At 26.2% G+C, this 14,566-nt stretch overlaps 1 protein-coding gene across 3 annotated transcripts in view; it reads left to right on the top strand.

Moving 5' to 3' along the window:
- The window catches only part of LOC102677296 (mitogen-activated protein kinase-binding protein 1), a 150,587-nt gene that overhangs the window by 22,187 nt on the left and 113,834 nt on the right, over positions 1-14,566 (top strand). For 2 of the 3 annotated variants that reach the window (XM_006615012.2, XM_031510134.1), the window contains exon 2: positions 11,976-12,012. The exons of the other annotated variant lie outside the window; for it this stretch is intronic. The gene's annotated coding sequence lies outside the window, so the exon portion shown is untranslated. The remainder of the gene's footprint in view (positions 1-11,975; positions 12,013-14,566) is intronic. 3 annotated transcript variants of the gene reach the window in all.

Here is a 14,566-nt window from a genome sequence, read left to right on the forward strand (position 1 = left end):
AGTGTTTAAGCTGTCATCGGACCGAAACCGTGACGCAGTCTCTCTTTTGTACTCTCGCTGAATTTTTTACGTTCCATGTTTCGTCCCTGAGAGTAGAGAATGTTCTTTCACGCTTGCTACTCTCTGCCGCGATGGATACTCTGTATATTAGCACGTGAAACAAACCGCAGTCGTTTAGTCGCGATGTAAACGATGTGTATGAGACGCGGAGTGTGTTTGGTCTAAGGTTGCGTGGATATTGAGATCCAGAAACTTTACGCGAAGTATATGCGCGCGCAGCGGTTTTGTTTAGGCAGTCGAACCATAAAATCATGTTTCACGTGCGAGAGAACACAGCGAAGGGTCGTATAGTCACGCGCGGCCTCCGTTGTAAGAATACGAAAGCTTTTTGACGACCTTTTTTGGACCGATCGAATATCGAAATATCGAAAAATAAACGTATAATCAGTCACGAAGGTCTTCGTACACTGTCTTAGAAAGGAATTATTGGTAAGATCGATCATTTAATCATATATTTCATAATCAATATATGTTGATATATATCGATAAAAAAATATATAACAATTTATTGTCAATTATAAATATTTTTAATCTTTAATGATTATTAAAGGTTACTGAAAATACTTGTTGATTATCAAATATCTATTAGTTATAATTAATCATATTCCTTATTCATCATAATTGATAATTCAGCGAAAACTTAGATTTTAGATTTGTTCCTGTTTTAAAGAAAATTTAGTGAAAAAAAATTTGAATGTTAAGCAATTAATAGAAATTTGTGTATATGTTTCATATAGATATATACATATATTTTATTGATAAAACTAACTTTTTAAAAAAAAATTAAAAGGAGATTATTAAAAGAAGTTAAAATTTTAATAACTAGACAATATCAATAAGACAAATCTAGATATTTATTTTATATTAACAAAATTTTACTATAAACTGATTTTTTGTTAATTTTGATAGCATAATTTATTAATTAGCATAAAATATACGAAAATTTTTGTAATGCATCATTTTTTTCCATCAAAATGCTCAAAAAAAAAAAATGTAAAAAGTTGTAGTATATTTGCATAATTCAGATTAGATTCTTATTCAATTTCGATCAATAAGATCCACCATCGATATGATTTAATTATTTATGATTCAATACATTTTACAATATAATTATATTGATATCACTTTATTACAGATATTATAGATATTAATTACAATATTCATGCAATAACGTACATAAAAAACATATTGTTAATAAAAATTTTAATTTGTCGAATAAAAAGATTTTAAAATGCGTTTTTGATGATCACTTAAAGACCAAATTTAGATGTCAAGTTACTTTTGCAAATTTAACTTGAGCGAAAAAGAGAAAATTGAGTATAAGTCAAATGAAGGATCTGTTGGATCAAATTTCATTCAACAGTTAACCTCATTCGGCATACCTGAAAGTTCCATTTCCAAGAATGGATGACGATGCTAAAGAATATTTTTGTATTATTCTGTTCTTCTGAAAAAGAAAAAATTAATAAAAATATTATTTTTAACTTGAATCAAATTATGTTCTTTAATTTATAAATCTTAGCTTTTCTTCATTCAACGTGTTCTATATTATTAAACATTTCTGTAAACACAAAGAGACAATTGTACACTCCATTGAGTAACGATAAATATTATTGGTTAGATTTTCGCGATCTTTTGTCATGGTTAATTTCTAACTCTAAATCGTCGACTATGTATATACATTCGGCGTCTGGTGTAATCCTGCTTCCTTTCCGACTGTTTGTGGATTTATTCCATAAGACCCTGGTTCACGTGTTCTTTGAGTGAAAATAACTCTCGTCGCAAGAAAAAAACTCGCGCGTGTTTCCGCTGCGTTTTCTCTCGGTTCGATAATAATGCTAATCGAATGGAAATAATTGCAGCTTCGTATAAACAGCTCGTTCTTGTGCCTTTAGCTGGAGATAATCATTTTAATTAAACTATTCGAGTATGATTTAACGATCGCGCAATTGCGATTGAATTTTTAATAAAAAAGCGTCATATTTATTCACTATTTGACAGTTTTTCAAACATAAAAATATAAAAATTATAATGTAATTATAGCTATGAAATAAATATAATAATGTGTATGTAATTTGCAAATAATATTATTTTATATTTTAGTTTATATTTAATATATTTTTTGTTTATAATAAAGATTTAACAAGTATATGTTTATAAAATAAAATAAAACTATGCTTGTCTCGCATAGTGATTATTGATTATTGATTATTGATATATTATTATATTATCGATATTTTGATAGATTTTGATATATTGATGATATCGTAATAAATAAAGTGACTAGATTTTCTATTTAAGTTTTTTTTATTCAAGATTAAATAAAAATGTTATGTAATAGATAATAATCATTAACATTTTTAATAAAAAAAACTTTAAATAGAAAAAAGAATTCTATTATTCATTTTAATGATATTATCAATATATCGATGCCAATATCATAACGAATATATTAATATTATCGATATTTATCGCTAATAATGTCAATTACAACTCTAACTTTGCGACTATTGATTACCATCATTAATTAATTGGTTATTTTATAATTTCTAGCACATTCCTTAAATTTAAATCAAAAAATTATTTAAAACATTAGAATTGAAGTTAATGCTGGAATATACGTAATAGATTTCAAACGACAGTTATATTATTTAATAGATGCGCGCGTCTCTAATGTCTCATATCTTCGGAAAAAGTCGAGCGTGTTCGGTCGAGTTCGGGTCTGCTTTAGCATTCGGCTTTTTGTTCATTTACGCGTTCGTTCGTCATTATCTTCATCAATTATTGGAAATCTTGCAATCTTATTGAACTAAATATTTGATACTTGTGATTTGAATTCGTGTTTGTGAAATATCATATTCATTTTTTTTCGTTCATTTACGAACTGTGAATGCCGAAAAATGAGACGCTTGTCTTTATGCGTGCTGGCTATTAGTATTTTACTCGTAGTTATTCCCTCGTTTGAATTCGAAGAAATTACCTGCTCGCATAAACGTCTGCTTTTGATCTCTGTGACAGATATAAAGTGAACACTAATATATGTAAATACTTAAGATAATCAACTTTCCAATATTTTAAGATTTTTTAATATAAGCTTTATACTTTTGGATAATTCAAGTTTGAAATATTGAATATTTGATGATTACAATGTGACAATTAATGCTAATTAGTGATCGATCTTTGATAAATATGATGATAATACATTCATGAAGTTTTATAATTAAATTAAATAAAATTATATCAAAAATTAAATTTTTACTTGTAATAAACAGTTAGATAATTTAAATAACCTTTAAAAAAATTAATTTTACAATTTTGTAGATGCATTATGTATTTTCCAATCAAAATATTAGATAATCACATATAAAATAATCGATTTTACAAATATTATAAAATATTCAGAATTTAAATTGATTAAATTTATACTTGTTATAAGTTAATTTAGCAAAATATAACAAAATCAAACGGTAATAATTTGAAATATAGTTTATACAATTAATTTGTACATAGACTAGACTATACCATATATTTGCAAATATTAAAAATCTTATTAAGAATTCGATTATTTTTTTTTCTTTTTGCGATCTAATCTAATCTAATCTAATTTTTGTTTCAATTTATATAAATAATCAAGCAACAGAGAAAATGAAAGTATCGGTAATTTTCGACGAAACGTCGATCGAATTAGAATCCGAAGGTGAATCTCGGCTTCTCGTTTAAATACTGCTTTCACGAAGATAGATTGGAGGCTGATGCTATTTCGAGGGGAGGCCGACGGGTCATCGCGAGTAAAAAAGTGTGACGTTAATTAAAGGCTCGACATAAATCACGGTGAACGCAGAAACGCTTTTCTTCGTACAACCACCACGCTGCATTTCCAAGTTTTACCAAGTACTATACTCTCAGACGTGACAAGTATGTAATCAACGACGGACGAGCGAGTGATGCATAACGCGTGACTATTCGAACCGAGTCTTGGAAATACCGATGGATACGCCTCGTAATTGAAATGCTATTAGCTTCAGAATTTTTCTATTCGACGCGAGATGTTCATTCTTATCCATAAGTCATTAGACACAGTTAATGTTAAAATTATCATTGTACAATATGTATCCAAATATTTCGTGTTTTATACATATATCTTATATATATGAAATATAGTTGCGATGTAATTGAGATAAAGATGTTTAGTTTTAGTTATGTCTTGCTTCATCTCTTGCAAAACTTCAATTGCTGGGAATTTAATAAGCCTCAACTGACATTTTTGTATATCAATTATTTTGATCTCTAGTATTAACTCTTCAAAGATGTTCTAATATATTAATATTTTGTATAAATAATTATAGCTAAAATATTATGATAAAAACAAATAGATAGATTTGTAATAATTATATTTTATATCTTTATAAAATACAATGAAATACAATTAAAGAAAAATATAATTTATTATAAATATTGCTATTAATGCTCCATCTTTTTTCAAATGTTGTAAGATTGTATATTTAGATAGAAGATGAAATCATTTCAAAAAAGATATTAGATGTAAATATTCAGAATTATATAATTGCAATATTTAAAAAAAATTAAAAATTTATTACATATTAAATATACAATTTAATAACATGCAATTTAACAAATTTACAATTCAAATTACATAATATAAAATTTTTGCAGTTATTAAAATGGTGATTTATGAGTGAAAGTGTAAATAATACTGCATAAAAATACTGTTGAAAAAATTTTCTGTGTCACAAGTAGAACAAAGGTAGTCGCCACATAGAAGGTCGTTCTATATTTGGAAAGATTTGCAACGAATGACACACTTTGAACTGTTGGAATTCAACTGAATGACCGTTATTTCGAACAACAGTATTGTTCCTTCCGCTGGAAATGAAACGTCCAGTATGAAAAACGCTGTAAACGACTTTCAAAGAGAAGAGAGATTGATTATTAACAATATAATAAAGTTACGAAATTATATATCTTGCTATAAGATTTTTGTTTATGATATATTAATTATCTATCGTTAAACAAAATATTCAAAATCTGTTACGTCGACGCACAAAATACATATTTGCATAGCCAATAAATTTTTTTAATTATATTACACGTAACAACATTAAATTTTAAAATATATGTGAAAAATATAACTCCAATTTCTGACACAGTATATTTATCATTTCATTTTACAATGATAGACTAATTATTTGACAAACAAGAAAAGAACATGTGACAAAAAATCATACATTAAAAATTAGATATGAAATACAGCATTAACTGTCACCAATAATTTTAAACTATTTATTTTTCAAATAATTAACGTGTCTCGATTTCAATTCTGCGACAGTTATCTAAACACTACTGTATTCAAAAGATCACATATTTTTGAAACGAACTATTTATAATATATATTTATATTATATAAATATTGTATAATATTATAATATTATAATTGTATAATATATATATAAAAATGGTTAAGAAATGAAATCGGAATCAAATACGTTGATTTTATTAAAAATAAAAGATATAGAAGACAGGAAAGATGATCGTTGGCGGTAGCACGTGTAGCGAGGAAAACGGTGTTATTTAACGCTGCAGCTATTTCCAGGTGCGTACGTCGCCGGTGTCGAGTGGGTACTCACCGACGAACTACGACGCCACTCGAGCCAGCCTTTATACCACTTAATCTCCTTTCACCTAGTCCGTCGAAAACGAGTCATTTTTAGTGGCACTCCTTTTACTGCCATTTTCGACCTCTGTTTATCGTAGTCACGGGGGATTTTCAGTTTAATTCCGTGCATCTAGAGCGAGATCCGGTTCACGGATGATGTTGGTTAAACGTTTTGACATTTTAAGCGATGCAACTCTTTGATGAAAATCTCTGTTTGTATATAATAACGTAATGCTTTTAATAACGTTTTGTTTTTTACTTATTGATTGGATCGATGAAAAAATTATTTTGTCGATTTTTTTTTTTTTAATTAATTTGATAATATTTTGCTTTTGTTTGCAACTTATCTAATGATAAGTTCCTTTAATAAATTAAAAATTAATAGTGGAGTAAATATCTTGAAAATATAAAAAATAGATTTATTAATAGATCATATAATAGTTTTTATATTTGTAAAAATTGTATGGGTACATTATAGAATATCGATTTATTTTTACTTGTAAAATTAATATTATTTTTTTAACAATATTATACAGATAAAAATTAAAATATAAAAGAATAGTTTAAACAATTAATAGAAAGTTCGATAATTAAAACTAGATAAAAAAAGAAATTGAAGAATGAAGAGATTGAAGAGAATGCTAGAATTTTGACAGTAGAATTCTTGAAAATGTTAACATAATTAGTTAAAAAATTAATATAAAATAAATTTACTATAGTGTTATAATCTTAATAGTAAAAATATTGTGTCCAATGACATAAAAAAGATCGCATTAAATAGTATTTAATGGTATTAACATGTTATTGAACAATTAATATTATATATAAATAACATTGATCCTGAGATTTTATAAATCCTATTTTATAATTTGCAGACTTTGATTTTTTTAATTGAAAATCTTTAAGATCTATTGACTCGTAATAACGTATTTTAATTTATTTTAATTTATACTAAAAATGACAATATTTAAAAAAAATGAAATATTTTATTTTTTTTTTAATATATTTAAAATACATTTCTTCTACTAAGTAAATTTCAAAATAATTTATTTTTAATCATTATGGAAATTTAATCTCTCTTTCTATTTTCGTTATAAAATTCACAGCTAAATTCAATTCAGTTTGTTTTATCTTAATTGGTGTATTATGATAGAATTTCTTATAGTTGGACTATAAGAAAATATCAAAAAATTGAACTATCCCAAATGAGGAATCGTTAATTGAAGGAACAAAATGGACAAAAAACGAGCACGATTAAGATGATTATCTCGGTCGGTAAGAAATCCCGCGCGAATTAATGGGAATGGGAATACGACAGAGACCAGTGCAAGAGCAAGAGCGCGTGCAACGAATTGATTGAATCGTGCACTGTTTCCTTGCCGTTTGATTTATATTAACCGAGTTTGTTCCCTCGTTGTGAATCTCTGAAACAACTGTGTCGCTTGAAATATCTTAGATAAATTACGCTATTTCAATAAAAAAAATATTTTTCCATCACGTAATTCGATATTACATCATAATCCTCTTTGAACCTCGATCGTGCGTTTAACTGCGTAATTGTTAGGTTATGTCGTTTTCTTTTTACATGATTCTCTTCACTTGATATTTAAAAATAAAGAAATTTCTCAAATGATTTCTTTCAAAACTACTATTAAAATCTTTTAAAGAAATGTAAGAAAAGTAAATGAAAAAAGTAAGAAAAAAATCTGAAATAATTCAATAATAATTGAATAGATCATAACAAAACGATTCTTATCCACTTTCATTTAAGATAAGATGCACTACAACTTTATGATAAATTAAATATATTTCTTTTGCAATATAATTATAAATATCACTTATAATAGTGCATTTGTTAAATTTTATTTTCTTCAAAAAAAAAATTGAAGATTTTAAAATGCAGAAGTATTCATTTTTAATGTCTGCAATCTGGATATTTATCCAGATATATATATAGCTAACTTTTTTGAATTTGAATAATATAGTAATATAATACATATAAAAAAGAATTTTAATAAAAATAAGAATAATATAACATTTCTCATTTTCAGAAAAAGTAACAAAGAAGAATGACATAAAACACTTATATGTAACATGTTAGTTGCATTTCTAACGTAAATAGTAACAAATTGAAATAAAAAACGGATATATTGATTTGAAGTTGAACTGCTGTCGCATAATGTACAACTACCCGCGTAATATCTTACGATATTATTTCCAATGTTCAAATTACGTATAACGCACATTGATCGGTATTTGTGATAATTATGTCATTTGTTACAACCTTCACGCTATAATAAGTCAATCATCGATCGATGACGATCTTTATGGGCAATTTTGTTAATGATCATTTTGCGTTAGATTATAATTCATTTTTTTTTCTTTTTTTTGTTGTATTAATTTTTATTAAATTTATACTAGAAATAGGTTGAAATCTAATTTTTATGTTTGCAAAATTCGAAATTTTATAACTCTCAAAATTAAAATAAAATTTTATTTTCTTTTATTCTTTTTTTAAGAATATTTTTTTTGTTAAAAATTAAAATTTTAACAAATTTTCATTTTCATGAAAATTTTCAAACTTAAAATCTAATAATAATAGTTATCATGTAAAAAATTTAATTTTTATATCAATTATTTTTATCTTGTTTATTTAAAATTTTCGAAAATCTCGAAAATTTTTACAATAAACAAAAAGTATCGAAAATTTCGAATTGACTAAACATTTATCTCGATGTCCAATCTTAAAGTAGAGGATATCTGCAATTACGAGGGAGAATTGGATGGTAAAATAGATTTTCCCGTCTTTTGAAAAGTTCGATCAGATTTCAGCGTGCAGGATACGATAGAATCGCGTACGATACGCGAAGTAGAAATAGCACAACAGAACCATTCTCCGAGAAGAAGAAGGTCGAGTACGCGTATTTCATCTATCCTCTGGGGGGTTTACTGACAATGCGTTGATCAAACTTTAATAACTCGCCGCTAGAGTGCGAAAATTCCCAGAAAATTTTTTTCATCTTTTCATTTCCTAAGCGTGCTTCATTTCCAGAGTACATATACATACACAGTGTATACGATAATAAAAGTTTATATTTCAAACGTTCTACGAATTCTGTACCATTCAACCAAGAAGATTAGAAGAAAACAAACGATATATTTTCATATATCCTTCATCCATTTAATTACAAAAAAAGTAATTACATCAAATATATATATATATAAATTATTATCCTTTAAACCAATAAATTTTTATCTAAAACATCTTTCGCTAAAATCGTTTACTTATAGAAGAGAAATAGGTGCATTATTCTGTATAATATAACCATAAAAAAAAAATATTTTAAATACAATATTAAAATATAAATTAAATCCTGTATAAATATTTTATGACTTCAATCTCATTATAAAACGTGGTTTCATTGAATTTATGTTCTTAATATAAAATTAAAGATAAAGAGAAAAATAAATTCGTTCGTATTATTTCTTCGTTGATAATCTATCGGTTTCTTTAAACCCCGATTCTTAGCGGATGCGGTCTAAAATTTGAAACATTATTAACGTTGAAATTGCGCTTCGAGGCGTGTCATGACCTGCTTTCAGAAAAGGTTAATCCAGCTGTGCTTAGTTTTTAAGCTCCGACTTACTGCTATACCTTTAAGAGACCGAATAACCTTTGCATTCCAGCTGATCTTTCATGCAAATGGGCAACGATATACAGAGTATATCTGAATATATATGGAAACTTTATCTCAAAATGTATATGGATATTGAAAAATGTTATTTAAGTAAAAATTATAATCAAGTTAGATTATTGTGATATTTTTGTTTGACCTTGAGAAATCTTTTTTTTTTTTTTTTTTTTTTTTTTTTTTTGAAGCGTTTTAGACAATTTAAATTGTAAATTATACTTATAGATAATATTTTAAAAACATTTTGTCATTAGAATGTGAATATATATAAAAAAGAACTTTCAGCAGGTATTTATTTTGCAAGTAAAATATTTTATATTATAATATTGCCTTGAATTAAATATCTTTAAAATGCAAATGAAATAATAGTTGTACATACAATATATTAATTATATTTCTTTTTAATTTATTTAAAAAATTTAATATTAAAATTTTTAAACACAATCTTCATAAAGGTATATCAAAATCACAAATTAAAATCAAATGAATCATAAAATTAGTATCATTTACAATTTTTATTCAAAACATTTTTTTACATATTTTTTGAAATATATAAAATTGATTTCCAGAAGTGATATTACAATTATATATCCTTATTTGACTCAATGTCGATAAAGTAAGACATTCGAGAGTTAGAAAATCGAGACAGAAAAAAATTTATCGACTTCTACTTTTTTTCCTTATTTTTTTTTTCAACGTAGAAATCTCGACATTCTATCGATTCCCAATTGACGAAACGTTAATCAGTGTGATAAAAACGGATCAATCGTCCTTCTACAATATTTCCAAGAATATTGTAGCGAGGTGAACAGGAAATCCGATTCTGCGACACCATTTCTCACAAGATACTGTACGTTGTTGTACTCGATATGCACATGTACACTTCCTTGTGGATTAAACGTGGAAACACGTTTATACGTAAAATTACGTGTTGTTACGTAATCTCGCGTAAAATTCGTCCAATTTCCGCGTTTTAAATACATCGAGAATAAATTGTGATCACGTTTTATTCGCCTTATTATCATTTTCGAAAACATAACATATAAACATTAATCGTTCCAGAATTATGTTTTTATGTGAAATTGAAGATTTTTTTTTGTAAGAATTCGTTATAGAACGTGCAATTTTATTCGATTCGTGTACAAAGTAATTATATAACAAATATTTTTTATCGATCGATTGAAAATTATATCGAATCATGTGACGAACAATGATTGAACTGTAATATTCAATACATTTTCTTTGGTATATTTGTGATGCTCGGTCTTTGTGATTGGTTAATGTTTTTTTTGTTAATAATTTGTTAACAAAGTCGTAAGGAAAGTTTTTTGGAAAGAAAAAATATCGTTTGAAAATTATCTCATGTTATCATATTTTTAGAATATATCCTATATATTCTTACATCTGATTTTCCATAATATTTTTTTCATTTAGATTTCTTTACATTATCTTAATATTATATATTAATATTTATTTACATGATATTTATTATTTATTATAAGTTATTTATAAGTTGATTATTTAAGAAAAGAATAATTTTTTCTCTTCGTTTTTTTAGTTTCATTGTATTATATTTAATATTGGAAGATTATTATTTTTTGAATGTTCAATAGTATTTAATTTATCTTCTAATTTTGGCGCCATTTTTTCTCTTTTAATTGTATTATTCATGATATAAATTCGAATTTGCAAACTAAAATGAGGCGTTTTTAAATTCGAGCATTTAAAAAACGGGTAGAATTCTCGAAATATTATCAGATACGTAGTTTTAATATATATAATAATATTTTGTTTAATCTTTTTTTAAATTTTTAAATTTCCATTCACGTTTTGTTGATTAAGAAAATCATTTTCAAAAATCATTACAACATTTTATTGCAATAAATAAATATAAGATTTAAATAAATAAATTTAAGAAAAATTAACAATATAAATAAATTATTTAAATTAGAATTTATATTAATGATAGTTTTTGATCAAACAAAATTAAAAAATATTACGATATATTTAACGATGTTGGACAAATATTTTACAATAAATGTCCAATTAAATATTGTATTTTTTATCTCCGCTTAACTGTCGCAAAATTATTTCCAATTTTTGAAATTGCCAATTATTTTCAAAACATTGCATCTCTTTTTATATCCTTTTCTAATTGTGCGACTAGACATCACTGTATTTGATACTATATGATATGTAACTGGTCTTAAATTTATATCGAATAATCAATCATTGGGATAAAAAAAATTCTATCGTTCTACTTTTATTAATTTTTTAAAAAAATCAAGAAGAAAAATTAAAAAATTTTGTTTATAAATATTTTCAATATACATACATTGAAAACGTATTCTAAATTCTGATAAAAAAAATTTTTTACAATCAACCTATTTTATCGAAATTCTAAAATCAAAAATTTTGAAATTGCATATTTTTCGATGTATAAATCGAGAGCACGATAGAAAAAGAAAATTAATTGAAAGCTGCGTATCCGCTTTAACCTCGCGATGATGTATCGAATATTCTAAAAACTGGTGTTATTTTTGTCGTAGGTTGCGCAGGACGCGATATTTACCCGGGAAGCTTGCGGTAAGTGCTGAAGAATTACTTATTCCGTTTTACATTACTGCGTCCATTCATCAACGTTTCTCGTTGATGAGTATATATGCTCGCATATATCTCGAAACATCCATGCTTTTAGTCACATCTTTTGAAATGATATGGTATATTTGTATTTTTTAATGACACAGTTGGGATTGAAATATAAATTGAATATTATTTGTTTCAATGTGATTTATAATTTTTATTTTGTATTTTGGTATTATTTGGTATTATAGTTATATTTAAATTATAAAATTGATATTCTTAGTGGAGTAGTAAAATAATTTTCAAGAATTATCTCTTTTCTTAAATGAGGAAAATAGATGTAATGAAATAATAGTATAAAGCAATAGTAGTCAGATAATCTGGATTATAGAAATTTTAATAAGCATTATTAAATTAACTAAAACTTTCTCATACTCTTCTTTTACTGAACTTGAAATATATTGTTAATAACATCATTTTAAGCAACTTTCTTCTTTACACATTAGTTTTCAAGTTATTCATAAGAAATTGTTTGAATCTTGTTTAGAAGTGATGATACTATCACAAATGTACATACACATACACAAAATTGAATATTATATATTTATATATAATTGAATATAGATAAAATTGCTTAAAAAATTAATAATATGTTCCAAATTCTAAAAGGGAGCTAATTCATAGATTAATTTTTTTTTTTTTTTTAATAAGGTATCTTAAAAATCTCAAATATGAGATTGTAAACCTTCCTAGTTTAGAAATCATAATATACATATAGTATACGTATATACATATACCATAAAAGTGAATCACTATCTATCTTCTATATCCTGTCTTAACAAGATCTTTTAAACTCCCATTAAATACATATTTATACTCGCTCATTCTCATTTACGATGTTTAAACAAGAAACAAGTGTTACGTAAAGGTCGTATAGATAATTAATAACCATAAGGACATAAACTCTAAATCTGTAAACTATACGCCATAAATATCCTTAATTGATCGATTTACGAACGCAGCATGCGTCGAAAGTTGTTCGATGTAATAGTTGAAAGAGTGGGGATAGCGAAGGAGTGAGAAGGAAGGAAAAAACAGGAAGGAAAGATAGACGAGTCGGAGAACTCCGGTCGATAATTCGTAGGTTTATATTCGTCTGCAGTCGCTGCATCGGTCGTGAAAAATTTATTTGTCTAGCCCTCGTAACATTTTTGCAGTTGGACAGGATCTAACAAATAATTCGTCTCGCGCTTAAATAATATATCGCGATTCCAGACTCGCTTCTCTTAGTAAGAGAATATGTCTACGTACCCTATGACCTTGAGTCCATAAAATGACAATTTTATTACGGTCTCTCCAAACGGCCACCTAATACACTTATAGCTGTGCTCGTGTTTTCGCATAAAATGTTTTTTGACATAAAAATGTTTTACAAGTTTCTCTGGAGATAGTTTTGGAAATTTAAATTGAAAAATACGCTAATAATAAGAAGTTTAAATATAAAAGACTCCAATGTGTTTAATTATATTTAATATATTGTCTAAAATATATTGTACAAGAATGAATAAACGAGATAATATATCATATTTTGGTGAAACATTTTATTATTTAGAACGCATATTATAAATGAATGGTTAAATTGAGAAAAACTAAAAATAAATTGAAAAAAGAAAATTTTCAAAAATTAAATTTCCATAAACGAATAACTATTTGAAAATTTATTCTATCTTTTATTTTTTTAAATTTCTAATATAATCTAAATAGATTGTAACTATTTATTTCGATTCCTGATTGTTATTAATTAATGAGGGAAAAAGAAAACAAAAGATTCATTTGTTAATTCTGCTCGTTTATGTTAATTTTTAGCCTATGTATAACCTTATCTTTCAAATTTGATATATCACCTTCCCTCTCTAAAGGTTAAAAATTTATTTTAACTTTTCTTCAACTTTGTGAATATATATACTTCAATGGTATATATATATATATATATATGTAGATGCAATGTGTGATCTTTGTGGTAAAACCCTATACTAGTGATAAACAAACAATATATAAAGCACAAGAATAGTTTTTTTTTTTTTTTTTCATCTTTTAAAACTCACAGTGTAAACTCAAAAGAAAGAAATGAATACCCATTTTAATAGATACAGCGATGGAGTTAATTTTCATGAAGCGCGTGTAAATTTTTCGTTGATGGAAGATCAAACAGAGATCGTCGTGTCTAGTTCTCTAACCCACCTTTCAAAAAATGAAAGGAGGAGGGGAAAAAAGAGAAAAACTCTGCTTGTCGACCAAACTCAGCCCGCCTTTTCCTTTTCATCGAGCAGAGACGCGATCTTCGTATCTCTTCGAGAGGTGTTTGCTGAGCAAAGATTATGATAAAGCTGAAGCAACTCGGTAATGTTGACGTTGCCTCGTTGCACTGGACCCAGCAGAGTTTGCCGTTCACGGATAACGAGTTAAACACGATAACGCTTTACTGTGACGCCGACGATGATAAGTAAATTAGAAAGAAGGCGGTGGTACATGGCAAAAAAAAAAAAAAAAAAAAAAA

The sequence above is a fragment of the Apis dorsata genome, unplaced genomic scaffold, assembly GCF_000469605.1.
Source record: "Apis dorsata unplaced genomic scaffold, Apis dorsata 1.3 scaffold_207, whole genome shotgun sequence".
Taxonomy (NCBI): domain Eukaryota; kingdom Metazoa; phylum Arthropoda; class Insecta; order Hymenoptera; family Apidae; genus Apis; species Apis dorsata.